The following is a 27,042-nucleotide window of genomic DNA, read 5'->3' on the forward strand; positions in this document are numbered from 1 at the left end:
AGACGGAAGGCTGCAAGGAACTCCATGGGAGGCGTCGGGCGCTCCTGTCTGAACAGAGAAAGATAGACAGGGAGGTGAGACGAGGAAGGCAGAGAAACCACAGGAGGAGGAGAAGGGCAGCAAAGCTTATCTCGTGGTCGCCGGCAGCGGCGCCGGTCGCCGGACGACGAGGCGAGGTAGAGGAGCCAGGGGAGGCTCGGACGGCTACAGGCGCGAGAAGACGAGCTCGGGTGGCTGCGGCTGTAGGGGTGGATCGAGCAGAGAACGGTGAGGTTGGTCGGGGATGGATTTTTGGATCGGCTCTGGGGGGATCCCGAGAGAGAGTGGCGGCGGCGCTAGGGTAGGATCCCTAGAAATTAGGTGGTTTGCCTAGATATATATATAGTAGGTGGATTTAATTTAGGGGTATATCGTCCCTCCGATCGTAATCGGACGGTCGAGAATAAATAGTTTAGGAGAGTCAAACGAGAAATCGTTGATGATTTAGGGATGTTAGGGGATGATCCGGACCCATCGGCAACAACAACCCGGGTCGGGTTCGGGAAAGCTTTCAGACGCGCGCGAGGGGTGGTCTGAGAAGGGTCGACAAAGATAAAGTGTTTGATAAAAGGCCCCGGAGAAGACAAGAGAGAAACGAACAGCAAGGTTGCAAGTGTGGTTGGTCTCGAAATGGTCAACGAAGGCAGGGGAACGCGGCAACTACGAACGACTACTAGTTTTAAGAAAAACATGCGGATACAATGCGTATGATGACATGATGAAATGCAACAACAACAAAATAAAACACACGATGGTTACGCAAAACATGGAAGGCGTCTGGAGCGTCGGTCTCAGGGCGTTACAAAGTACCTCCGCGCGATCGCCGCCAAGGTACTACTCTCCTGCTGCTTCCGCGCGCAACTACAACAATAGGCCATGTGGTTGCGTATGTAGATATGCTTGGATAGGTGAGATTGGTCGAGTTGTATTTTACCAAATATGGAGTTGCAGCTACCGGTGCGTAGTGGGATCTGAGCATGGGATCGGAACTGAACCATCACATGGCGTTGTAGTTAGGCTGGCTTCTCAGATGGAACATGCCTTTGCCTAGTTCTGGGTTGGTGAACATGGTCTTCTTAGCTATGCTTATTTTCTGTTTTAATGTCTGTATCAGTTCCCCCTGCCATTAAGGGCATCACTAAGAAGTCTGAATCAAGTTCCCCAATGATTGTCAGCTTATTTTCCATGGAGTGGAATTTGAGTTCTGAGCCTCAAATTATCAGGAAAGTTGCAGTCCCTTCTGCAACAACTTTATAAATCCAATATCTTATTACAAATCCATTTGTCCTGTTAGATCTTAAACCTTCGCAAGCTTGGATGATATGATCTATTATGTGAGCATTTTACTAAATCCTTCTGTTACCTCCATTTGTGTTTTATGATAAACTGATGTGTAACAGTTTGCATAGAAGCAATTATCTTTCTCTGTATTCAACAGTGAATTATATAACTGAGATTTATTTTGGCAGGTCAGTGCTGCTAATGAACGAATGCTAGGAGGGGGAGGTGTTGATGGAGGTATAAACTAGCTTCCGACGAGATGGTGTGTATTGTACATACCCCTCTGTGATTTATGCACTTCACATGCATTTTCCCCATCACCCACCAATCGTAACATGCTAGTTGTATGTGCTGCAACCATTCTTGCACTTGATTTCAAATCCGAGTGTGGTTTGTTTCTCTACAATATTTTGGAGTGTGGGCTATTCGATCTGACGCGGCTCGTCGACGCAGGGTGATCGAGGAGAGGGGAGAGGCCTGGGCGAGTGGACCGGTCCGATCGGTCAGGGTGGCGACCAAGGAGCTGAGGATGTCGAGGAGGGCAGTGAACCCCGGCGGTCATGGAAAGGCGGCTGGACATGTGTAGGTGCCTCGTCAACCCGTGAACTCTCACAGGATAATTAATCCGGTTCCCTTTTGATCTCTTCGCATCAATTCTGCCGCACATCCCAGTAATCCTAGATTAATTTGGTTCTTTTGTTTTACTTATTGCAGGTGACACTGCTCTGGCCATTTCTGCGGCTTATGGGATGCCTGCTATCACGAGATATCTCCTGGGTCGTGGTGCTGATCCAACTTGGACGGTGGAACAAAGAAACAATGAGTTTTTGTGCGACAACTTTGAGGATTGGATTATAACGTGAATTGGTTTCTGATACTCTGTCGCTCAAGTGTTAATTCTAGTCTTGTTTGCTCACCATTCGATGACTTTTGCTATTATTATAGTAGGCGCAATCAGCATGACTTCTTATGTGTTTCTTTTGCTATTATTATAGTAGGAGGTTGCTATTCTTTTATTAGAACAAACATGAAATTGGTTGCTCTATTAGGCAACTCATTTTTTTTGTGCTATTTCCTGGAGCTTCGAGTGAAGAGTAGGCTTGCAATGCCTGCCTTTTTTGTGTGCTATTTTTTTGTGTGCTATTCCCTAGTTTGGGATTTTCTCCCAATTGCTAGGCATCTAGTTCCTATACTAATATACTTGTACTGCTCATGCTGCTGTTGCTAGTGTTGTAGCACAACACAACACTTCTAGTTCCTATACTAATATACTTGTACTGCTCATCCAACTCTACTGATAAATGTTTACACTGTTAATTATTGGTGAATGGTGATGTCTGTAGTCACGAGATCCTTTCCGCGGTTTGCAAAATGCTGTGATGAATCATGAAATCTACGACGTATGTCAGACTTCAGAGATGCCATTTGTCATTGATGAGAAGATATTTCATATTCTGAGCAATAATGTTTGCATTTCATATTGATAGTTGCCAAACTATAAATTGTTATAGCCTTTTTCTTGCTGTCGATGCATGCTTATATGTTTGAGGGTCAAGTGATGAGGAATAAACCATAATATGATGGAGCTCTTCTCCTCTGATTCTTAGTATTTAAGTCTCTGATGGTACCTCAACACCCTGATATGTTTGTGGCTTTCTATGCTATCCACATACTGAAGGAAGTCCTGCTATCTTCACGACAAATATAATTTTGCTTGAACGAGTTTATAAATTGAACTATCTCCACAACAAAGATATTTACCATTTGTAGTTCCAATCTAAAGTGTTGCTTGATTTCATTTGTGGTTCAAGTGATGATGAGAAACTGCAACAATATGACAGGAGTTACACTCTTGTGATTCGTAGTTTAAAGTCTGATGATTTCTTATCTTCAAGTAACCGTTGTATTGTGAAATGCAATGCTACTCACGTTCTTGTTTTCTTACGAATTGCTTGATGCAATTTCTAGGATGGGTTTCTTTGACATTGAGGGAGTATTGTCTTATTACTTGTATATCCATCAGCTGTTACTGTGCCTTTGTGGCGCAGTCTGAATCTCTGTAGACCGATCATATCTGAAGCATGAGCCAAGCACAACATGTCTACAGTTTCAGAACGGAAAACCAATCATGCTATAAGTATTAAGCAACTCCATTGCAGTCTAATTTGTTCAGAATGGAGATGCAAACTTTGGTTGGTTTGCATCATACCTTATAGCCATATATATATATAAAGCTTCCATTTAACGTCCGAAGAATGCATACCTGATTTGAGTTAGACTCTAGTCTTGACTATTTTATGTAGGTGGCAACTGACAAGAGTTTCAGTCTAGCTCATCTGAAGTTTCTCTGTATGCAGGAGGGCGAGCTGGAGGAGCTTGAGAAGGGCATGGAGCCTGCGTGGGAAAGCTTGGTCCACCTGCTCAAGTGCATCGTCGACAGGCTGAACGTCGTTGACCACATCAAGGCCGTCAAGGACTCGCCCGACCTCCGTGCCGCCGTCGAGGATGTCCAGGTAGTCTCTTCTTCTGTCACATTGCCTGTGATCTGGACGAACGAAGTCGTTGATTGGTTAGCGCATCATCAGATGATGATGTTGTCTCTGTATTTCTTCTTACTCCATGAATTAATCCTGATGAATGCTACTTGTTTTGCACAAGCTGACAAGGACACTAGCTAGAGTGCACTGCTGCTCCTCTTCTTGCATGCAACATAATCTGAAATTCATTCAGTTCCACTGTGCGTAAACACTATAGTGTACAACTATCAACTTGTTTCACTATTCAGTTTGTCACCCATTCAGCTTACTTACTGGGGCATCTTTCTTGTAAGAGTTTACTTAAAATAGATTGTAGTTTCTTTCTTGTTTGTTTTGATACCCATATACCTGCCCTGTATTAGCTCTTTCCTTTTGTGCACGTTAATTCAGTGTTTGTGTTGATTTGATGCCAATGTTCAGAAACAAGATTTTTTATGGATGGGTTTATGTGTTCTGCTGGTATATATGCACGCTAGTATATATGCACACGAATTGGCCTTCATTATTTTGTATCTAGTGTTAGATATATGCTGTTAGATTTGCTTTCATTTTGTACCTAACTATTTTGTTCTATAACATGCAGATGCCGGCGTTTCATGTTTCGTCGCGAGCATCAAGACGAAGAAGTCGGAAGAAGCATAGTTCAAGCTCATCGGAGCTAGTTCAAGGAGTAATGAAGCCCTTGATGCTAATCCGTATTGGAACAAATTGAAGCACGAACTGTGACATATAGAGCTTGTTATACTGTAGAGCTTGATGCTCATCGGCTCATGTGACATATTGTACACCTGTAGAGCTTGTTATACTATGATCGCATTTGTATGTGTTGATGTAACAGATTGTTGCTTCTTGTTATTTGAAGTATTACACCTGTTTTCTGTCTATTTTGATTTAAATATTGGTTGTTTAATTATTGGCATATAGAAATCTGAGGAACATGACCATGACAACAAGGACCCACAAACCAAAAACGGACATTTGGGACCCGCTTATCAGAATCTGACAATTGGGATCCATTTGAAAAAGGAAAAAGAAGGGCCACAACCCAAAAATAAAAAGGCCGAATTATAGGGCCTGGCCCGTATAGCTTACCCAAATTGAAAGAAAAACAACAACAAATGGGCTGAATTAATGGGCTCGGCCCATATAAACACCCAATTGGACCGGGCCGATTCTAATTTTTGACCTTTTCAATTGGTCGCAATTTTGCCACGTCAGATTGCCATGTCGGATCCGACGTGGCCTGGGCAGATAGCCAGTGACCAAAACAAAAGGTCATGGGTTCAACGACCTTCTGAGAGAAGGTCGTTAATTTCAGTTTACGACCGCCAGCTTTTGACCTTCTGTTTTTGGTCACAAAAAGTTCGCAAATGAAAAACTATGACCTTTCAGCGGCCATAGTGAGGGTCACAAGTTGACATATTTATTGTAGTGAAGATGATGACGGCCATATCATGTCACATATTTTGATTGCATGTGATGTTTATCTTTTATGCATCTTATTTTGCTTAGTACGGTGGTAGCATTATAAGATGATCCCTTACTAAAATTTCAAGATATAAGTGTTCTTCTTGAGTATGCACCATTGCGACAGTTCGTCCTGCCGAGACACCACGTGATGATCGGGTGTGATAAGCTCTATGTTCACATACAACGGTTGCAAGACAGTTTTGCAGATGCAGAATACTCGGGTTAAACTGGACGAGCCTAGCATGTACAGACATGGCCTCGGAACACTGGAGACCGAAAGGTCGAACGTGAATCATATAGTAGATATGATCAACATAGAGATGTTCACCATTGAAAACTACTCCATCTCACGTGATGATCGGACATGGTTTATTTGATATGCATCACGTGATCATTTAGACGACTCGAGGGATGTCTACCTAAGTGGGAGTTCTTAAGTAATTTGATTAATTGACTTAATTTATCATGAACTTAGTTCTGATAGTATTTGCATATCTATGTTGTAGATCAATAGCTCGCGTATAGCTCCCCTATTTTATTTTTGATATGTTCCTAGAGAGAACTAAGTTGAAAGATGATAGTAGCAATGATGCAGACTGGGTCCGTGATCTGAGGATTATCCTCATTGCTGCACAGAAGTATTATGTCCTTGATGCACCGCTAGGTGACAGACCTATTGCACGAGCAGATGCATATGTTATGAACGTTTGACAAGCTCGGTATGATGGCTACTTGATATTTTAGTGCACCATGCTTTACGGCTTAGAACCGGGACTTCAAAAATGTTTTGAACGCCATGGAGCATATGAGATGCCAAGAGCTGAAAATGATATTTTAGACTCATGCCCGTGTTAAGAGGTATGAAGCCTCTGACAAGTACTTTGCCTACAAGATGGAGGAGAATAGCTCAACTAGTGAGCATGTGCTCAGATTGTCTGGGTACTACAATCGCTTGAATCAAGTGGGAGTTAATCTTCCAGATAAGATAGTGATTGAGAGAGTTCTCTAGTCACTATCACCAAGTTAGTAGAACTTTGTGATGAACTATAATATGCAAGGGATAACGAAAACGATCCCCAAGCTCTTCGCGATGTTGAAATCGGCGAAGGTAGAAATCAAGAAATAGCATCAAATGTTGATGGTTAACAAGACCACTACTTTCAAGAAAAAGGGCAAGGGAAAGAAAGGGAAGTTCAAGAAGAATGGAAAGCAAGTAGCCACTCCCGTGAAGAAGCCCAAAGCTAGACCCAAACCTGAAACTAAGTGCTTCTACTGCAAAGGAAATGGTCACTGGAAGCGGAACTGCCCCGAAAACTTGGAGGATAAGAAGGATGGCAAAGTGAACAAAGGTATATTTGATATACATGTTATTGATGTGTACTTTACTAGTGTTCATAGTAGCCCCTGGGTATTTGATACCGGTTCAGTTGCTAAGATTTGTAACTCGAAAGAGGAGTTGCAAAATTAACAGATACTAGTTAAAGAGCGAGGTGACAATGTGTGTTGGAAGTGATTCCAAGGTTGATAAGATCACCATCGCACACTCCCTTTACCTTCGGGATTAGTGTTGAACCTAAAATAAATGTTATTTGGTTTTTGCGTTGAGCGTGAATATGATTGGATCATGTTTATTGCAATACGGTTATTCATTTAAGTCAAAGTATAATTGTTGTTCTGTTTACATGAATAAAACCTTCTATGGTCATACACCCAATGTATCTCGATCGTAGTGATACACATATTATAATATTGATGCCAAAAGATGCAAAGTTTATAATGATAGTGCAACATATTTGTGGCACTGCCATTTAGGTCATATTGGTGTAAAGCGCATGAAGAAACTCCTTGCAGATGGACTTTTGGAATCACTTGATTATGAATAATTTGATGCTTACGAACCATGCCTCATGGGCAGGATGACTAAAACTCTGTTCTCCGGAACAATGGAGCGAGCTACTGACTTGCTGGAAATAATACATACCGTTGTATGCGGTGCGATGAGTATTGAGGCTCGCGGCGGCTATCGTTATTTTCTGACCTTCACAGATGATTTGAGCAGATATGGGTATATCTACTTACTGAAACACAAGTCTGAAACATTTGAAAAGTTCAAAGAATTTCAGAGTGAAGTGGAGAATCATCATAACAAGAAAATAAAGTTTCTACAATCTGATCATGGAGGCGAATATTTGAGTTACGAGTTTGGACTTCATTTAAAACAATGTGGAATAGTTTCACAACTCACGCCACCTGGAACACCATAGCGTAATGGTGTGTCCGAACGTCGTAATCGTACTTTATTAGATATGGTGCGATCTATGATGTCTCTTACCGATTTACCACTATCATTTTCGGGTTATGCATTAGAGACAACTACATTCACTTTAAATAAGGCACCGTCTAAATCCGTTGGGACGACACCGTATGAATTGTGGTTTGGCAAGAAACCTAAGCTGTCGTTTCTTAAAGTTTGGGGTTGCGATGCCTATGTGAAAAAGCTTCAGCCTGATAAGCTCAAACCCTGATCGGAGAAGTGCATCTTCATAGGATACCCAAAAGAAACTGTTGGGTACACCTTCTATCACAGATCCAAAGGCAAGATTTTTGTTGCTAAGAATGGATCCTTTCTAGAAATGGAGTTTCTTTCAAAAGAGTGAGTGGGAGGAAAGTAGAACTTGATGATGTAATTGTACCTTCTCTCGAATTGGAAAGTAGCTCATCACAGAAAACCGTTCCCGTGATGCCTACACCAACTAGAGAGGAAGCTAATGATAATGATCATGAAACTTTAGATCAAGTTACTACCAAACCTTGTAGGTCAACCAGAGCACGTTCCGCACCAGAGTGTTATGGTAATCCTATTCTGGAAGTCATGTTACTAGACCATGACGAACCTACAAACTATGAGGAAGCGTTGATGAGCCCAGATTCCGCAAAATGGCTTGAGGCCATGAAATGTGAGATAGGATCCATGTATGAGAATAATGTATGGCTTTGGTTGACTTGCCCGATGATCGGCAAGCCATAGAGAATAAATGGATCTTCAAGAAGAAGACTGGCGCTGATGGTAATGTTACTGTCTACAAAGCTCGACTTGTTGCGAAAGGTTTTTAACAAGTTCAAGGACTTGACTACGATGAGACCTTCTCACCTGTAGCGATGCTTAAGTCTGTCCGAATCATGTTAGCAATTGCGGCATTTCATGATTATGAAATCTAGCAAATGGACGTCAAAACTGCATTCCTTAATGGATTTCTTAAAGAAGGGTTGTATATGTTGGGGATTGTTGCAGAAATTAAAAAATTTCTACGCATCACCAAGATCAATCTATGGAGAGACTAGCAACGAGAGAGAGGCGAGTGCATCTTCATACCCTTGAAGATCGTGATGCGGAAGCGTTACAAGAACGCAGATGAAGGAGTCGTACTCGTAGCGATTTAGATCGCGGTTGATTCTGATCTAAGCGCCGAACGACGGCGCCGCCGCGTTCAACACACGTACAGCCCGGGGACGTCTCCTCCTTCTTGATCTAGCAAGGGGGGAGGAGAAGTTGAGGGAGAGCTCCGGCAGCACGACGGCGTGGTGGCGGTGGAGCTCGTGGTTCTCCGGCAGAGCTTCGATAAGCGCTACGGAGGAGGAGAAGGTGTAGGAAGGGGGAGGGCTGCGCCAGGAGAAGGGGTGCGTTGTCCTCCCACCCCCCACTATTTATAGGGGAAGGGGAGAGGGAGCCGGCCCCCTAGATCCATCTAGAGGGGGGCGGGGGCGGCGGCCCCTAGGGTTTCCACCTAAGGGGGCGGCGGCCCCTGGGGGGGCGGCTACCCCTAGGGTTTCCAACCCTAGGCGCCTTGGGCCCTTGGGGGGAGGGGGCGCACCAGCCCACTAAGGGGCTGGTTCCCACGCAACTACAACACATTAGGTCCTTCGGGGCAGGTGGACCCTCCCGGTGGACCCCCGGAACCCCTTCGGTGGTCCTGGTACAATACCGATAAACCCCAAAACCTTTCCGGTGACTGAAACTGGACTTCCCATATATAAATCTTCACCTCCGGACCATTCCGAAACTCCTCGTGACGTCCGGGATCTCATCCGGGACTCCGAACAACTTCCGGTAACCACATACAATTCCCATTACAACTCTAGCGTCACCGAACATTAAGTGTGCAGACCCTATGGGTTCGGGAACAATGCAGACATGACCGAGACATCTCTCCGGCCAATAACCAACAGCGGGATCTGGATACCCATGTTGGCTCCAACATGTTCCACGATGATCTCATCGGATAAACCACGATGTCAAGGATTCAGTCAATCCCGTATACGATTCCCTTTGTCTACCGGTATAGCACTTGCCCGAGATTCGATCGTCGGTATACCGATACCTTGTTCAATCTCGTTACAGAAAGTCTCTTTACTCGTTCATTAACACATCATCCCGTGACCAACCCCTTAGCCACATTGAGCTCATTACGATGATGTCTTACCGAGTGGGCCCAGAGATACCTCTCCGTCATACGGAGTGACAAATCCCAGTCTTGATTCGTGCCAACCCAATAGATACTTTCGGGGATACCCGTAGTGTACCTTTATAGCCACCCAGTTACGTTGTGACGTTTGGCACACCCAAAGTACCCTTACGGTATCCGGGAGTTGCACAATCTCATGGTCTAAGGAAAAGATACTTGACATTAGAAAAGCTTTAGCGGACAAACTACACGATCTTGTGCTATGCTTAGGATTGGGTCTTGTCCATCACATCATTATCCTAATGATGTGATCCCGTTACCAATGACATCCTATGTCCATGTGACACCCAAAATTTTATTTGGCTTTTTCAAAACTTTTCCTTGTTTTGAGGGAGGTGATTTGAACTTTTCTTCTAAAAGAACTCTCCCTCTCAAAATATTTTCTTTTATGACTAGTGCTTCATTTTTGGATTCACTCAAAACTTGATTTTGGTCTTGGAGGTTTTCCTCTTTGATTTGGACTCAAACCAAAATGCTTTTCTTTTGGGAAAAATGCCTTTGGAAAATTTCTTTGAAAATACTCTATAGCTTTTGGAATAATCCTTTACCACTTTCAACAATTCTCTCTTGCCATGATCTTAGTGCAAATCCACTCTCCTAACCCTTCCCTCATCTTTGGATCATGTTTTGCATCAAATCCAGCAAGTTGAACCTCCCCATATGATTATTTTCCATTTAAATCTTATCAAAACAATTTCTGTCTCCTATTCTAGCCCTTGGAGATTTACAAAGGAGCTACCATTTCTGTTTTGATTTTTGCCCCCAAACCAATTCCCCTTCCTAGTCCTTTGAACCCTCAACCAAGATCCATGAAGATCCACTGGTCATCAGTTCAAATTTTTCAAACTATACTTGCTGCAAGTTTGGACCAGATTTGTCAAATTTGGTGAAATTCATTCAAACCTTTCTCCAAAAATTCTGAGTAAAATCAGGCAGCCTCTGGGTGCATTGAGTGGTCACCTCACCAAGTCCCAGCCCCAGGAAAAATTTTCTCCTTGCCAAATCATTCTCTTGAACACCTACTGGACACTGTTACTGTCATTGTTCAGTTAAGTTCAGAAAACAGTTTCAGTGCACTGTCGTTTTCTTCAGTGTTCGATCTCAATCTCGCCAGTGACGCTGTGTCGCCTTGCTCCCCGTCCTCTCCCCCTTGTTCCTGCGCCGCACGATCCCCTGGAGCCTTGCGGACGTCGGCGACGAGCAGGAGGAGGTGCGCCGCCCCGTGACCGATGCCAGCGGCGGCTTTGCGGCCGCCAGAGAGAGGCGCGGCGCAGACGGCGCCACCCAGCGCCGCCCAAGCCACCGGAGCTCGCCGCGTGGCCTTCCACTCCCCAGAACGCGCTGCCACTCTCGTCGTGAACCGCAGGGCGTGGAGCGCGCTCTCTGCCGCCGTCGTGCCCGTGCGGCCACCCCACCGTGGACCGGCGCCATTACGCCAAGACCAACCGAGATTTGCGGGGGAACGGCACCAGTACACCTCACTGATGCTGCCTGGCCACTCAAACCCCTTGCTCAACCACTGCCTCGCCGTAATCGCTCACCGGAGTTTTCCCATTCACGGCCTTCCCCTCGATCAGCCTATAAATAGAGGCCCCGAGCTTCAACTCGAACCCACACCATCTCTGCACTCCACCTAGACCGCGCCAAGCCACTGGAAGATCCCCGGGGGAGCCTTCTTCCCCGACTCCGGCCGCCGCGACCCGCCACGGGATCCAGCTCGATTCACTCCCGTGCGTGCACCTCTGCCTCCCATCTCTTGCCAGTAGCTCTCTAGTGCATCCCTCTTTCTGACCCGCGCTTCAATTCGAGGTTTTGCAGCACCCACCGGAGTTCTCCACCATCACCCGAGCCGCCGTCGCCGGAGAAAGTGTCGCCGTCGACGTGGTGCTCTCGACGGTCGAGTCCACACCCACCGACGCGGAAGGACACGCTGAAGCTCTTGGTACACTCCGATCTCCCTGTCTCGCCGTGGTTCGACGCCGGCGAGCTTTTTAACGACATGTGGGACCGTCAGCCTCTCTTCGTTCCCTCGCGAAGCTTTTCTTTGCGCTTGCAAATAGTTTCCCTTGAGCTGCCGTTTCTTTCCGAAGCGTTTTATTTTCCAGTGCCCTGTTTTCTCGTTCATACAGATGGGTCCTGATTATATTTTATAAAAGGAAATGATTCTTTTTTTCAGTTTGTATTTTGTCTAGTTTTTTAGTATTTATTTGAAATTTTTGGAGAATGTTTTATGCCGCGTGGTTTTCACGTTAGTGCCCGTTTCCGTTATGCCGTAGGTTCCGGAAAGAGGTGACGGAGCCGCGAACTTCGCCGAGCTAGACTCCGACTTCTCCGAACCAGGCAAGCATGTTTGAACCTTTGATATGATAAGTGTTTTGCATGTTTGCGTGAGAGGTTGTGTGTGGTATATGAGTGTCAGTGAGTACCTTGTTGCTTGTGAGGCAACTACCCGCATGTTCCAAAGTTGCGATGATCTCTGGTGAGAGATGGCCTAATCATGTGGGGACATGAAGGGCAGCAAGATGGTACTGTTGTAGCATACCAGCCTTGCATCATCCGACAAATTCCGACGTTAACGTGGACGGAGTCACATTATCGTTCTTCCCCCTTCCGTGCTACCACATGTTTTCTGCCAGAATGCGGTTTAGTAAGTTGGTAACCTCTTTCCGTGTACACACCAAACAGAGGGGCCGGGATGATGGTTCCATGGCCCTGGATTAAAGCCAGTCATCCGGTCAGGGGGCATGGGTGTTTCCGGTTGGGACCGAGAGGGGGCACCCCTTAGAGCGCGCGTATAGAAATTGGATCCCATGCTACGCGAGGTTGTAGCCTCCCCGTCTCAAGGTTTTTTCTTGAACGTTGCCGAGGGTGATTCCTGGCTTCGGAAATGTTGAATGGGTGTGTACTGGTTAGATGTGTTTCTTCCAAAACACCGTAAACGGAACTAGTCCCCGTGACTACAGAAATCCGTTGGCTGTGGTTAAAGTACAAACTCTGCAGAGTCAAATCCTTCCAAGTCAACGTATCCATAGTCAAGTATCGTGATCAGTGTATCCATGTCTATGTCATAATCTCGTGGTATATCTTTCGTTCCGGTAAGCAAGCTTGAGTAGTAGACTTGGCTGAACGTTATTCCTGTGGATGGACTAACCCTGTTGTTTACCTCATGTCTGCTTGTTCTCTTGATATGACTTATAATTCATGAACTACTGAGTTTTGAATATAAGCCCTTTATGTGATGTCGCTCAGACGTCCGACTGTGGCATGTTTGTCTCTTATTTTCTGTTATAAGCCCTTTATGTGATGTCACTCAGACGTCCGACTGTGGCACGCACTGCCTTTATTTTCTGTTATAAGCCCTTTATGTGGTGTCGCCCTGACGCCCGACTGCGGCATTATTATTCTTGCAGTTTCCGCTCGAGGAGTCATTCAGACCCTCGTTTGGCACCAGTATTACTATTCTTGCAGTTTCCTCTCGAGGAGTCATTCAGACCCTCGTTTGGCACCCAGTATTTAATTTGGGATTTCGGGAGGACTACCGCCCGACTTCTCTGTTATTTTCTCATGCAATTATTGTCTCTATGTCTGAACGCACTTGTTATTCCGTTCTTATGCTTCATGTTTACATTTGTTATATCTTATGTCCGAACTGTCTTGCGAGTACTTTCATAGTACTCACCTGGCTTGTTGGTTTGGCCAGATGTTGACGAAGGCGATCTCTTGGATGAAGAGTTTGATAGCGCGTCCGACGCCTAGAGGAGTCCCAGTCAGTCCTGTGCGATCCCGGATATTGGTCACTTGTATTATATACGCTTCCGCCACCCGCAATAAGTCTCCTCGAGCCTCACTCCGACGCTCGAAGAGCTGTAGTTCTCAGGAGCCATATCACCCACTTCGCGGTGATATTTCCACCATCGTTGTTATCGTGAGTTAGTAGTTATGCCACCCTATCCGCCGTTATGTTTTATCGGCATTCATGTAATAAATTGTCGAGCCGTCCCCGCTCAACCTTGTATTATATTCAGTACTCCTGGTATTTTTCTTCTGTGACCAAGATATTGTCTACCAGTGAGAAGGAGTTCTTCTTTACTGGTCCGTAAAAGGGATTGGTCTCTCAATAAATATTTTATTGAAAAACCGGTCGTGACAAGCTTGGTATCAGAGCCAGGCTGACTGTAGGAAGCCACTAGGTGCGATCGCTAATCGGTTATTAGCATCTTTTGTGCTTTTTTAGCATTTTGCAATTGTAGCTATTTTCTGTTGGTCATCATAAATTTATGACATGACTACTCAGAATTTTTGCCTACTTTTGTAGATGGCTGGCAGCAGCTGTGAGACTCGAGTGTTCACGAACGTGCCCGAGGGGTTTGTCAAACTCCTCGTCTCCATCACCAAGCTCGCGATCGGGCCAGCGGCTCGTCCGGAGTTCACGCTTTATCAACACAAGCTCAGCGACGACGTGTCTATGCACCAAGCTGTGGTGCAATTCAAGGGAGGACGTTCTGCAGCTCGCCACTTCCGTTTTGTGGGAAGGGCCATGCCTACGGAGAGGCATGCCATGCAGATGGCTGCCCGTGAGGCGATAGCTCGTCTTCGGGACATCCTTCCTACGATGAAGACTCGTCGCTACCGCTACCTCCCATGCCACGTGCCATATACCAGTCACTATGCATTCGCCTGCCATCGGGGAGAACGAGATGAAGCCATCGAGATGGTTGTGGAGTATCTCAAGGCTCTGGAGGAGTCTTTCGACAACCTCGTGGACGATCTTGTGGCTGCCCGCATGGACTTAGTCCGGGGCGGTCCTGCCTGCAGGAAGCAGCTTCTTCACACAGCACCGCCTCTGACATTCGTCTCGTCTTCAGCCTCTTATGCACCGGCCGTTTTGGCCACTGCTCGCCGTCTGCCTACCACTGAGGAGTTCGACCGAGTCATCACCCCTATTCCAGTCAGAGCTGCACCGCCTGCCGCACCCGCCCTACCACCAGTCGCCCCCGCGCCATCACCACAGCGCAGTGTTGCGCTCCAGGAGCCAGCTAGAGAGGAGGTGGAGGTTGAATCTCCTGGACCACTGAGTCTTGCCCTCGGCAAGGGGAAGGACATCGTCACCATCTCCGACTGAGAGCGCCGAGTAGCCGCGCGTTACGTCTGCTTGTATGTTGTGTTTTATCTGTACGCCAGTTTGTATTAGTGTGTTTGCTGCTTTCCGGAGGAGTACGCTAGTCTAAATAACATGTCAGGAATGTGTACGCGCATCCTGAGTGCTGTATCGTGTGTTTGCTTTTCGCATGTAAGATATATGCTAAGCAGTTCTTCTCCGTGCAAAATCGTTTATGTCTTCTTAAAAACCTTGAGGTCTTTTAAATTGTTGCCTTTGCAAGATTTTCCTTGTATTACACAGTTCTTCTCATGGGTTTTGCAACATAATACCCCAGACTGGAAAAATGTCTCGCCCGTGGACTCGCTCCATGCCCAATCAGCCAGAAGAAGTTTATGGGACACAGACTAGCAACAACTTCACTCTGGGACAGTCCAGTCAACAAGACAGTGAAGCAGCCTTGTCTCAAGTATGCCGTCTCTTCGAACAAAGCCAGCAACAGCACCAAGAGATGATGAATCACGTCATCAATATGGGAAACCACTGTGAACCCTATCAACCGCATTCCAAGTTATCTGAGTTGCAGAAGACTCGCCCTTCAACTTTTTCTCACACCGATAGGCCGCTGGAAGCCGATGACTGGCTTCGTGATGTCGAAAGGAAGCTGATTATTGCTCAGTGTTCAGATCATGAGAAGGTGCTTTATGCACCACACTACCTTACTGGAGCAGCTGCAGCATGGTGGGAGAATTTCTTACACATGCATCCCAGTGAACACAACATCACCTGGGAAGAGTTCAAGGAAGGCTTTCGTGGGGCACACATCCCCAGGAGCATCATAAAAATCAAGAAGAGATAATTTGACGACCTCAAGCAAAGAGGCATGTCAGTGACAGAATACAACGGTCAGTTTACCCAGCTATCCCGTTATGCCTACGACGAGCATATGACTGAGAGCAAGAAGATGGAAAAATTCCTGGACGGTCTGGCACCAGCCCTAAGATGCCAGTTGGTGGTACACACTTTCCCGGATTTTAAAACTCTGGTTGACAAGGCCATCACCTTGGAGAATGAGCGCCGCAGCCTGGAAGATATCCGTAAGCGGAAAAGGGACAAGACGACCCTCGCTCGCAACAACCGAAGCAAAACTGAGGTCCCAAGGACAGGAGCAAGGAAATCCACAACTACTGATCTAAGGCCCGTCAGGCAGTTTCATGCCAGGGACAAGGAGTTCGCGTACCATCCAGGGGTCACATGCTATGCTTGTGGAGAAGAAGGGCACTATGCTAAACAGTGCCCAAAGCCGAGGAACTCGGCCCCCAAGCCGAACAGTGGTGGAAACAATCCAGCCCCCAAGCGCAACAATTTCAATCCCAACAACAACCACAAGAAGGGTCACCTGAACCATGTGACCAGGGAAGAAGCGCAGGATGCCCCAGACATCGTGCTCGGTACGTTCCCTGTCAACACAGTACCCGCCACGGTTTTGTTTGATTCTGGAGCTTCCCATTCGTTCGTTTCGAAGAGTTTTGGTTTGCAACATGGTTTTCCGATACTTCCCTTGGAAAAATCTATGATCATCAAGTCCCCCGGAAATAAGCAAATCACTCAGAGTTACTGCCAAGGAGTAATCATTGAGTTTGAAGGACTACAGTTCCAAGAAAATCTCATCGTGTTGGAAAACAAAGGACTGGATGTCATTTTAGGGATGGACTGGTTAACCACCAACAAAGGATTCATTGACTATTTTAATCGGACCGTGATTCTCACTCACCATCACGGCAAGACAATAAAGGTTACAGCTCAAGAAAGGCCACAGTCACGGCAACCAAAACTGAATAAAGTGGACATTTCAGAACTGAGAAAAGTTCCAGTGGTATGCGAGTTTCCTGACGTATTTCTTGAAGAACTACCAGGCATGCCACCAGACCGAGAGATAGAATTCAGCATCGAGCTAGCACCTGGCACCGCTCCCATCTACAAGAAACCTTATAGAATGGCACCCTCAGAATTGGTGGAGTTGAAGAAGCAGATAAAGGAATTATTGGACAAAGGGTTTATTCGAGCCAGCTCCTCACCATGGGGTTCGCCAGTGTTGTTCGCCAAGAAAAAGGATGGGACACTGAGACTGTGTATAGACTATCGAGCCCTCAATATGGTCACCATCAAAAACAAATATCCGATGCCACGGATAAATGATTTGTTTGACCAGCTCGCACAAGCCAAGGTGTTCTCAAAAATTGATTTGAGATCGGGATATCATCAACTGAAAGTATGGACAGAAGATATCCCTAAAATAGCATTCACCTCCAGATACGGATTATATGAATTCACAGTGATGCCTTTTGGTCTAACAAACGCCCCCGCATATTTCGTCCACCTCATGAACAAAGTGTTCATGAAATTCATGGACAAATTTGTTGTGGTGTTCATTGACGATATTCTGGTTTACTCAAGGACACCGGAAGAACATGCTGAGCATCTCAGAATTGTTTTGGGAGAATTAAGGAAACACCAGTTGTATGCCAAGTTTAGCAAGTGTGAATTTTGGCTAAGGCAGGTTGGTTTCCTAGGCCATATATTGAACCAACAAGGCGTGGCCGTAGACCCAAAAAAAGAAAGGCCATACTTGATTGGAAGCCACCCGCCAACATTACAGATGTGCGGAGTTTCCTGGGAATGGCCGGATATTATAGAAGATTTATTGAAGGATTCTCCACTGTGGCAAAACCAATAACACAGTTGCTCAAGAAGGACAAGAAATTTGTATGGACGGAAGCATGCGAGAAAAGCTTCCAAGAACTTAAGAAGAAGCTAACAACCGCACCAGTATTAACCGTGCCAGACATACACAAGAGTTTTGAAGTATATTGTGACGCATCCCGAAAAGGCCTCGGATGTGTACTAATGCAGGATGGCAAAGTTGTCGCATATGCCTCCAGGCAGCTGCGAAAACATGAGGAAAATTACCCAACACATGACTTGGAGCTAGCAGCAGTCATACATGCACTCAAGGAGTGGAGGCACTTTCTATTGGGAAATCGCTGTGAAATATATACGGACCATAAGAGCCTCAAATATATTTTCACACAGCCAGAGCTAAATTTACGCCAACGACGCTGGTTGGAATTGGTCAAGGACTATGATGTCGGCATTCATTACCATCCAGGGAAAGAAAATGTAGTGGCCGATGCCCTTAGTCGAAACCCCAGCCCGGACAACAACGGTCCGCAAAACTTGAGGCCTGAGTTTCAGCAAGAGTTCGCTAGGCTCAACATGGTGTTAGTCTCTGAGGGCACGTTATCAAATCTGGAGATACAACCCACCCTAGTGGAACAAATCAAGAAAGCTCAACAGGGACATCCCAGCATCGAAGGTATAAAGAAGAAAAGGAACCTTGGTAAGGCTTCAGAGTTCGTCACAGACAGTGAAGGAATATTATGGTGCGGAGACAGACTTTGCGTACCTAACATTGAGGAACTCAAGCAACAAATCTTAACCGAAAGTCACACGGCTCCATACTCGATCCATCCTGGAGGAACTAAAATGTACAAAGACATTCAGGAGAGATTTTGGTGGCACGGTATGAAAAGGGATATAGCCGCATTCATTGCTTGTTGCGATTCATGTCAGCGCATCAAGGCCGAGCATCAAAAGCCAGCAGGGCTACTCCAGCCAAACAGGATACCGGAGTGGAAATGGGATGAAATAGGAATGGATTTCATCGTCGGACTACCTCGATCACAACACGGAAATGACGCCATATGGGTCATCACAGACCGACTAACCAAGGTTGCTCATTTCATTCCCGTGAAGACTACCTACTCCACACAAAGGCTGGCTAAGCTTTATCTCTCTCATATAGTTTGTTTGCATGGAGTCCCAAAGACTATAATATCCGACCGAGGCACACAATTTGTCTCCAAATTTTGGGATCACTTACAACAAGCTCTGGGCACGCAGCTAGCTTTCAGTACAGCATACCACCCTCAGACTCATGGGCAAACGGAACGTGTAAACCAAATCCTAGAGGATATGCTGAGAGCCTGTGTGCTCACCTATGGATCCAGTTGGGAAGAGAGTTTGCCGTATGCCGAATTTGCTTACAACAACGGTTACCAAGCCAGCTTGCAAATGGCACCCTTTGAAGCATTGTACGGACGGAGGTGTCGTACCCCACTGAATTGGTCAGAAACAGGTGACAGCCGCGTCTTCGGCCCAGACATGCTCAAGGAGGCCGAGGAGAAAGTTAAACAGATCAGGGACAGACTCAAGACGGCGCAGAGCCGACAAAAGAGCTACTACGATCAAAAACATCGTGAGGTCAGCTTTGAACCCGGTGATTCCGTATACCTACGAGTGTCTCCTATGAGGGGTCTGCAACGGTTCAAAATTAAGGGGAAGCTAGCCCCAAGATTTATTGGACCATTCCGTGTAGTTGCACGAAGAGGCACAGTAGCCTACAAACTAGACCTACCCAAGGAGCTGTTAGACGTCCATGACGTATTCCACGTCTCACAATTGAGAAAATGTGTGAGTAACCCGGAGAAGCATGTATCTCATGAGAGCATTGATGTGCAACCAGACCTCACCTACAGAGAGAGGCCGGTAAAAATATTGGAAGAGTCTGAAAGGAGGACCCGTCAGAAAACGACAAAAATTTTCAGAGTACAGTGGAGCAATCACACCGAGGATGAAGCTACATGGGAAAGGGAAGATTTCCTTCAGGCAGAATACCCATATCTATTTGAGGATCAGCAGAAATCTCGAGGACGAGATTTTTCCTAAGGGGGTAGGTGTTGTGACACCCAAAATTTTATTTGGCTTTTTCAAAACTTTTCCTTGTTTTGAGGGAGGTGATTTGAACTTTTCTTCTAAAAGAACTCTCCCTCTCAAAATATTTTCTTTTATGACTAGTGCTTCATTTTTGGATTCACTCAAAACTTGATTTTGGTCTTGGAGGATTTCCTCTTTGATTTGGACTCAAACCAAAATGTTTTTCTTTTGGAAAAATGCCTTTGGAAAATTTCTTTGAAAATACTCTATAGCTTTTGGAATAATCCTTTACCACTTTCAACAATTCTCTCTTGCCATGATCTTAGTGCAAATCCACTCTCCTAACCCTTCCCTCATCTTTGGATCATGTTTTGCATCAAATCCAGCAAGTTGAACCTCCCCATATGATTATTTTCCATTTAAATCTTATCAAAACAATTTCTGTCTCCTATTCTAGCCCTTGGAGATTTACAAAGGAGCTACCATTTCTGTTTTGATTTTTGCCCCCAAACCAATTCCCCTTCCTAGTCCTTTGAACCCTCAACCAAGATCCATGAAGATCCACTGGTCATCAGTTCAAATTTTTCAAACTATACTTGCTGCAAGTTTGGACCAGATTTGTCAAAATTGGTGAAATTCATTCAAATCTTTCTCCAAAAATTCTGAGTAAAATCAGGCAGCCTCTGGGTGCATTGAGTGGTCACCTCACCAAGTCCCAGCCCCAGGAAAAATTTTCTCCTTGCCAAATCATTCTGTCGAACACCTACTGGACACTGTTACTGTCATTGTTCAGTTAAGTTCAGAAAACAGTTTCAGTGCACTGTCGTTTTCTTCAGTGTTCGATCTCAATCTCGCCAGTGACGCTGTGTCGCCTTGCTCCCCGTCCTCTCCCCCTTGTTCCTGCGCCGCACGATCCCCTGGAGCCTTGCGGACGTCGGCGACGAGCAGGAGGAGGTGCGCCGCCCCGTGACCGACGCCAGCGGCGGCTTTGCGGCCGCCAGAGAGAGGCGCGGCGCAGACGGCGCCACCCAGCGCCGCCCAAGCCACCGGAGCTCGCCGCGTGGCCTTCCACTCCCCAGAACGCGCTGCCACTCTCGTCGTGAACCGCAGGGCGCGGAGCGTGCTCTCTGCCGCCGTCGTGCCCGTGCGGCCACCCCACCGTGGACCGGTGCCATTACGTCAAGACCAACCGAGATTTGCGGGGGAACGGCACCAGTACACCTCACTGATGCTGCCTGGCCACTCAAAGCCCCTGCTCAACCACTGCCTCGCCGTAATCGCTCGCCGGAGTTTTCCCGTTCACGGCCTTCCCCTCGATCAGCCTATAAATAGAGGCCCCGAGCTTCAACTCGAACCCACACCATCTCTGCACTCCACCTAGACCGCGCCAAGCCACTGGAAGAGCCCCGGGGGAGCCTTCTTCCCCGACTCCGGCCGCCGCGACCCGCCACGGGATCCAGCTCGATTCACCCCCGTGCGTGCACCTCTGCCTCCCATCTCTTGCCAGTAGCTCTCTAGTGCATCCCTCTTTCTGACCCGCGCTTCAATTCGAGGTTTGCAGCCACCCACCGGAGTTCTCCACCATCACCCGAGCCGCCGTCCACCGGAGAAAGTGTCGCCGTCGACGTGGTGCTCTCCGATGGTCGAGTCCACCACCCACCGACGCGGAAGGACACGCTGAAGCTCTTGGTACACTCCGATCTCCCTGTCTCGCCGTGGTTCGACGCCGGCGACCTCCGCAGCCTTCGGGCGCCGGCGAGGTTTTTAAACCTGACATGTGGGACCCCCTGTCAGCCTCTCTTCTGTTTCCCCTCGCGAAACGTTTTCTGTTGGCGCCTTCGGGCAAATACGTTTTCCCTTTTGAGCTGGCGCGTTTCTTTCTGAAGCGTTTTCTGTTTTCTCAGTTAAGCCCCTGGAATTTTTCTGTTTCATTACAGATGAGTCCCTGGACAGAAACCTTTATAACTTTTTAATAAAAAGTGATTTTTGAATGATTCTTTTTTGTCAGTATTGTATTTTACCTAGTTTTTTATAGTATTTATTTGGAAAAAATTTGGAGAAGTTTTTATGCACGCGATGGTTTTCACGTTAGTGCCCGTTTCCGTTATGCCGTAGGTTCCGGAAGAGGTGACGGAGCCGCGAACTTCGCCGAGCTAGACTCCGACTTCTCCGAACCAGGCAAGCATGTTTGAACCTTTGATATGATAAGTGTTTTGCATGTTTGCGTGAGAGGTTGTGCGTGGTATATGAGTGTCAGTGAGTACCTTGTTGCTTGTGAGGCAACTACCCGCATGTTCCAAAGTTGCGATGATCTCTGGTGAGAGATGGCCTAATCATGTGGGGACATGAAGGGCAGCAAGATGGTACTGTTGTAGCATACCAGCCTTGCGTCATCCGACAAATTCCGACGTTAACGTGGACGGAGTCACGTTATCGTTCTTCCCCCTTCCGTGCTACCACATGTTTTCTGCCAGAATGCGGTTTAGTAAGTTGGTAACCTCTTTCCGTGTACACACCAAACAGAGGGGCCGGGATGATGGTTCCATGGCCCTGGATTAAAGCCAGTCATCCGGTCAGGGGGCATGGGTGTTTCCGGTTGGGACCGAGAGGGGGGCACCCCTTAGAGCGCGCGTATAGAAATTTGATCCCATGCTACGCGAGGTTGTAGCCTCCCCGTCTCAAGGTTTTTTCTTGAACGTTGCCGAGGGTGATTCCTGGCTTCGGAAATGTTGAATGGGTGTGTACTGGTTAGATGTGTTTCTTCCAAAACACCGTAAACGGAACTAGTCCCCGTGACTACAGAAATCCGTTGGCTGTGGTTAAAGTACAAACTCTGCAGAGTCAAATCCTTCCGAGTCAACGTATCCATAGTCAAGTATCGTGATCAGTGTATCCATGTCTATGTCATAATCTCGTGGTATATCTTTCGTTCCGGTAAGCAAGCTTGAGTAGTAGACTTGGCTGAACGTTATTCCTGTGGATGGACTAACCCTGTTGTTTACCTCATGTCTGCTTGTTCTCTTGATATGACTTATAATTCATGAACTACTGAGTTTTGAATATAAGCCCTTTATGTGATGTCGCTCAGACGTCCGACTGTGGCATGTTTGTCTCTTATTTTCTGTTATAAGCCCTTTATGTGATGTCACTCAGACGTCCGACTGTGGCACGCACTGCCTTTATTTTCTGTTATAAGCCCTTTATGTGGTGTCGCCCTGACGCCCGACTGCGGCATTATTATTCTTGCAGTTTCCACTCGAGGAGTCATTCAGACCCTTGTTTGGCACCAGTATTACTATTCTTGCAGTTTCCTCTCGAGGAGTCATTCAGACCCTCGTTTGGCACCCAGTATTTAATTTGGGATTTCGGGAGGACTACCGCCCGACTTCTCTGTTATTTTCTCATGCAATTATTGTCTCTATGTCTGAACGCACTTGTTATTCCGTTCTTATGCTTCATGTTTACATTTGTTATATCTTATGTCCGAACTGTCTTGCGAGTACTTTCATAGTACTCACCTGGCTTGTTGGTTTGGCCAGATGTTGACGAAGGCGATCTCTTGGATGAAGAGTTTGATAGCGCGTCCGACGCCTAGAGGAGTCCCAGTCAGTCCTGTGCGATCCCGGATATTGGTCACTTGTATTATATACGCTTCCGCCACCCGCAATAAGTCTCCTCGAGCCTCACTCCGACGCTCGAAGAGCTGTAGTTCTCAGGAGCCATATCACCCACTTCGCGGTGATATTTCCACCATCGTTGTTATCGTGAGTTAGTAGTTATGCCACCCTATCCGCCGTTATGTTTTATCGGCATTCATGTAATAAATTGTCGAGCCGTCCCCGCTCAACCTTGTATTATATTCAGTACTCCTGGTATTTTTCTTCTGTGACCAAGATATTGTCTACCAGTGAGAAGGAATTCTTCTTTACTGGTCCGTAAAAGGGATTGGTCTCTCAATAAATATTTTATTGAAAAACCGGTCGTGACAGTCCATGGTTAGGAAACCGTAACCATCTATTGATCAACGAGCTAGTCAACTAGAGGCTCACTAGGGACATGTTGTGGTCTATGTATTCACACATGTATTACGATTTCCGGATAACACAATTATAGCATGAACAATAGACAATTATCAGAATAAGGAAATATAATAATAACCATTTTATTATTGCCTCTAGGGCATATTTCCAACAGTCTCCCACTTGCACTAGATTCAACAACCTAGTTACATTGTGATGAATCGAACACCCATAGAGTTCTGGTGTTGATCATGCTTTGCACGTGGAAGAGGTTTAGGCAACGGATCTGCGACATTCAGGTCCGTATGCACTTTACAAATCTCTATGTCTCCATCTTGAACATTTTCACGAATGGAGTTGAAGCGACGCTTGATATGCCTGGTCTTCTTGTGAAACCTGGGCTCCTTGGCAAGGGCAATAGCTCCAGGGTTGTCATAGAAGAGAGTCATCGGGCCCGACACATTGGGAATAACTCCTAGGTCGGTAATGAACTCCTTCATCCAGATTGCTTCATGTGCTGCCTCCGAGGCTGCCATGTACTCCGCTTCACATGTAGATCCCGCCACGACGCTTTGCTTGCAACTGCACCAGCTGACTGCCCCACCATTCAAAATATACACGTATCCGGTTTGTGACTTGGAGTCATCCAGATCTGTGTCGAAACTAGCATCGACGTAACCCTTTGCGACGAGCTCTTCGTCACCTCCATAAACGAGAAACATATCCTTAGTCCTTTTCAGGTACTTCAGGATATTCTTGACCGCTGTGCAGTGTTCCATGCCGGGATTACTTTGGTACCTTCCTACCAAACTTATGGCAAGGTTTACATAAGGTCTGGTACACAGCATGGCATACATAATAGACCCTATGGCCGAGGCATAGGGGATGACACTCATCTTTTCTCTATCTTCTGCCGTGGTCGGGCATTGAGCCGTGCTCAATCTCACACCTTGCAATACAGGCAAGAACCCCTTCTTGGACTGATCCATATTGAACTTGTTCAATATCTTGTCATGGTACGTGCTTTGTGAAAGACCAATGAGGCGCCTCGATCTATCTCTATAGATCTTGATGCCTAATATGTAAGCAGCTTCTCCAAGGTCCTTTATTGAAAAACATTTATTCAAGTAGGCCTTTATGCTTTCCAAGAGTTCTATATCATTTCCCATCAATAGTATGTCATCCACATATAATATGAAAAATGCTACAGAGCTCCCACTCACTTTCTTGTAAACACAGACTTCTCCATAAATCTGCGTAAACCCAAACGCTTTGATCATCTCATCAAAATGAATGTTCCAACTCCGAGATGCTTGCACCAGCCCATAGATCGAGCGTTGGAGCTTGCATACCTTGTCAGCATTCTTAGGGTCGACAAAACCTTCCGGCTGCATCATATACAATTCTTCCTTAAGGAAACCATTAAGGAATGCCGTTTTGACGTCCATTTGCCATATCTCATAATCATAGAATGCGGCAATTGCTAACATGATTCGGATAGACTTCAGCTTCGCTACGGGTGAGAAGGTCTCATCGTAGTCAACCCCTTGAACTTGTCGATAACCCTTAGTGACAAGCCGAGACTTATAGATGGTTACATTACCATCCGCGTCTGTCTTCTTCTTAAAGATCCATTTATTTTCTATGGCTTGCCGATCATCGGGCAAGTCAGTCAAAGTCCATACTTCATTTTCATACATGGATCCTATCTCGGATTTCATGGCTTCAAGCCATTTGTCGGAATCCGGGCCCGCCATCGCTTCTTCATAGTTCGAAGGTTCACCATTGTCTAACAACATGATTTCCAAGAGAGGGTTGCCGTACCACTTTGGTGCAGAATGTGTCCTTGTGGATCTACGAAGTTCAGTAGCAACTTGATCTGAAGTTTCATGATCATCATCATTAACTTCCTCTCTAGTCGGTGCAGGCACCACAGAAACATTTTCTTGAGCTGCGCTACTCTCCGGTTCAAGAGGCAATACTTCATCAAGTTCTACTTTCCTCCCACTTACTTCTTTCGAGAGAAACTCTTTCTCTAGAAAGGATCCATTCTTGGCAACAAAGATCTTGCCTTCAGATCTGAGGTAGAAGGTATACCCAATAGTTTCCTAGGGTATCCTATGAAGACGCATTTTTTCCGATTTGGGTTCGAGCTTTTCAGGTTGAAGTTTCTTGACATAAGCATCGCATCCCCAACTTTCAGAAATGACAGCTTAGGTTTCTTCCCAAACCACAATTCATACGGTGTCGTCTCAACGGATTTCGACGTAGCCCTATTTAAAGTGAATGCGGCAGTCTCTATAGCATAACCCCAAAATGATAGCGGTAGATCGGTAAGAGACATCATAGATCGCACCATATCCAATAGAGTGCGATTACGACGTTCGGACACACCATTACATTGAGGTGTTCCAGGCTGCGTGAGTTGTGGAACAATTCCACATTTCCTTAAGTGCGTGCCAAATTCGTGACTCAAATATTCCCCTCCACGATCTGATCGTAAGAACTTTATTTTCCTGTCATGTTGATTCTCAACCTCACTCTGAAATTCCTTTAACTTTTCAAAGGTCTCAGACTTGTGTTTCATCAAGTAGACATACCCATATCTACTTAAGTCATCAATGAGGGTGAGGACATAATGATAACCACCGCGAGCCTCAACGCTCATTGGACCGCACACATCAGTATGTATGATTTCCAATAAGTTGGTTGCTCGCTCCATTGTTCCGGAGAACGGAGTCTTGGTCATTTTTCCCATGAGGCATGGTTCGCATGTGTCAAATGCTTCATAATCAAGAGACTCCAAAAGTCCATCTGCATGGAGTTTCTTCATGCGTTTGACACCAATGTGACCAAGGCAGCAGTGCCACAAGTATGTGGGACTATCATTATCAACCTGACATCTTTTGGCATTCACACTATGAATATGTGTAACATCACGTTCGAGATTAAACAAAAATAAACCATTGACCAGCGGGGCATGACCATAAAACATATCTCTCATATAAATGGAACAACCATTATTCTCGGATTTAAATGAGTAGCCATCTCGCATTAAACGAGATCCAGATACAATGTTCATGCTCAAAGCTAGTACTAAATAATAATTATTGAGGTTTAAAACTAATCCCGTGGGTAGATGTAGAGGTAGCATGCCGACGGCGATCACATCGACCTTGGAACCATTTCCGACGCGCATCGTCACCTCGTCCTTCGCCAGTCTCCGCTTGTTCCGCAGCTCCTGTTTTGAGTTACAAATATGAGCAACCACACCGGTATCAAATACCCAGGAGCTACTA

At 46.1% G+C, this 27,042-nt stretch overlaps 2 non-coding genes and 1 pseudogene across 2 annotated transcripts; all 3 read left to right on the forward strand.

The window, feature by feature from the left end:
• The first annotated feature begins 2,688 nt into the window (after window positions 1-2,688).
• On the forward strand, window positions 2,689-2,785 carry LOC123081178 (small nucleolar RNA R64/Z200 family). The gene has a single exon (XR_006438675.1). It is a non-coding gene; the product is annotated as a small nucleolar RNA R64/Z200 family (small nucleolar RNA).
• Window positions 2,786-2,868: 83 nt separating this feature from the next.
• LOC123081168 (small nucleolar RNA Z199) lies at window positions 2,869-2,949 on the forward strand. The gene has a single exon (XR_006438673.1). It is a non-coding gene; the product is annotated as a small nucleolar RNA Z199 (small nucleolar RNA).
• A 174-nt stretch (window positions 2,950-3,123) lies between these two features.
• On the forward strand, window positions 3,124-3,202 carry LOC123081169 (uncharacterized; annotated as a pseudogene).
• The last annotated feature ends 23,840 nt before the right edge of the window (window positions 3,203-27,042 follow it).

The sequence above is a fragment of the Triticum aestivum genome, chromosome 3D, assembly GCF_018294505.1.
Source record: "Triticum aestivum cultivar Chinese Spring chromosome 3D, IWGSC CS RefSeq v2.1, whole genome shotgun sequence".
Classification (NCBI taxonomy): domain Eukaryota; kingdom Viridiplantae; phylum Streptophyta; class Magnoliopsida; order Poales; family Poaceae; genus Triticum; species Triticum aestivum.